This window comes from Schistocerca americana, chromosome 3 (genome assembly GCF_021461395.2).
Source record: "Schistocerca americana isolate TAMUIC-IGC-003095 chromosome 3, iqSchAmer2.1, whole genome shotgun sequence".
Taxonomy (NCBI): Eukaryota; Metazoa; Arthropoda; class Insecta; order Orthoptera; family Acrididae; genus Schistocerca; species Schistocerca americana.
The window spans coordinates 509747906-509750293 of record NC_060121.1 but is presented as its reverse complement, the minus strand read 5'-3'; positions in this window follow the sequence as shown (position 1 = coordinate 509750293).

The following is a 2388-nucleotide window of genomic DNA, read 5'->3' as shown; positions in this document are numbered from 1 at the left end:
CTGATACCGAAATGGTGGATGATAAAGAGAAGCCCGAAAACTTAACTTGATCTGGCAACATTGTTTCACACATAGGAAGCGGGTACTAGCGTAGCTGAGTGCGTGCGCCGTATACATGATCTTGTTTTAATTTTATTTTTAGGTTAGAGGAACCCCCGCTCACTTGGCATCAAAGACGAATTGCCTCTCGAAATCGAAGATACATCAGCCACATTATTCCCAAAGAATGCTCGACTCCACAAATCGGAAAGGAAAAGTTTAATATATATCAGTAAACTGCAGGAGCGCCCATGGCAATGAACCACAATTAGTATCGCTTATTGAAGGTTATAACGCTCAGACAATATTAGGAACAGAAAGTTGGCTGAAACTGACAGTGAATAGCAACGAAATCCTAAATTTAGATTGGAATATTTATCGTAAAGATAGGTTAGTTGCCAATAGCGATGGCATATTTATTGCCGTACAGAACTCGATAAAGTGTAGCGAGGTATAACCTAGGTGAAGTTAAGCATTAGAGATGGGTTAAAAATGGTAATCGGATTGTTTTATAGATCAACAGGGTCAGGAACTGTAGTGGTAGAGCGCTTCAGAGACAACTTGCAGGGTATAGTGTATAATTTTCCTGATTATGCTGTAGTTTTCGGAGGGGACTTCAACTTCCCAGGTATACATCTAGAGAGTTATGCTATCAGAAGTACTGCCAGCGAAAGAGATTTGTCTGACGTTATTCTGAAAGTCTTGTTCGAAAATTACTTTGAGCATATAGAGAACCAACTCACGAAGGTAATGTCTTAGACCTTCTAGCAACAAATAGACAAGAACTTTCAGAAAAAGTTGGTACAGAGGAGGGTATAAGTGATAATGAGACTGTGCTAGCATCTACGACTTCTGGCATTACAAGGAATATCAAGAAAGCTAAGAAAATATTTTTGCTTAGCAAGAGTGATATCACACAGACTGCAGGGTATCTGAGTAATCAACGTCAAATATTTAGTGCTTGGAACGAAGATGTAATCACAAACGGAAAAAATTGAAAAGCAGCATTCAACATGCCTTAGGTAAATATCATCCGAAAAGGTCTTAACGGATGCGGAAGATCCACTGTGATTCAGTAGTCGCGTTAGAAACCTGCTACGCCAACAAAGCGAACTTCATCACAGATTCAAGAGAAGTCAAAACCTAATTGACACACAAAAACTGAACGGAGCGAAAATGAGCGTAGGGAAAGCAATGAGAGAAGAGTTCAGTGACTCTGAAAGTAAAATTTTGACGTCCGATCTGGCTAAAAATCCCAAGAAGTTTTGCTCTTACGTAAAATCAGTAACCGGTTCAAAGTCCTTTATTCAGTTACTCAGTGCCCATAATGGCACCGAAACGAAAAATAATGACAGAAGGCAGAAATACTGATTCATCCCGGAAGATCGTGACAGAGTCCCTCATTTCAATAATTGTACGAACTTTGAAATGGCAGATATTGAGGGACTGACAGTGTGATAGAAAAGCAGCTACAATCGCGTTATAGTGGAAATGAATCAGGACGAATGAGATACTTGTAAGATTCTATAGAGATTATACGAAAGATCATGCTCCACTTCTAGCAGCAGTTTATGGCAGACTGCTGGAGCAACGAAAGGCTCTAGTGACTGGAAGAAGGGCAGTAGCAGAGGTCAGTCTGTTGTAGAATTGTGGAACATGTTTTATGCTAAAGAATTTTGACGTTTTTCGAGAACGAAAATCTCTATAAAATTCATCAAGGAATTCGCAAACAGAGATCTTGCGAAACTCAGCTCGCTCTCTTTCTCCATGAGACCCAAAGGGCTGTAGACAACGGCGGTCAGTTTGGTACCGTGTTCCTTGACTTGGTGTAGGCATGTGACACTGTCCTGGACCGCTAATTAGTGAAACAAATTCGAGCTTACCGAATATCGGGCCAGATTCAAGACTTCCTTGCACCTAGAACTCAACACGTCGCTCTCAACGGAGCAAAATCGACGGATATCGGTGGGTACCCCAAGGAAGTTATCGTAGGACCGTTACTGTTTACATTGTACGTAAGTGATCTCGTAGGAAGCTTCGGAAGCTCTTTAAAGTTGCTTGCAGACGGTATGATTGTATATTAGAAGGCGGCAACGTCAGAACATAATAAAGATCTGCAGAAGGATCTACACAGGATTGATGAATGGTGTGGGCTCTGGCAGTTGACCCTAAACGTCAATAGATGTAACATGCTGCGCATACATACACTATGTGATCAAATGTATCCGGACACCCCTAAAACATACGTTTTTCAGATTAGGTGCATTGTGCTGCCACCTACTACCAGGTACTCCACATGAGCGACCTCAGTAGTGATTAGACATCGTGAGACAGCAGAATGGGGTGCTC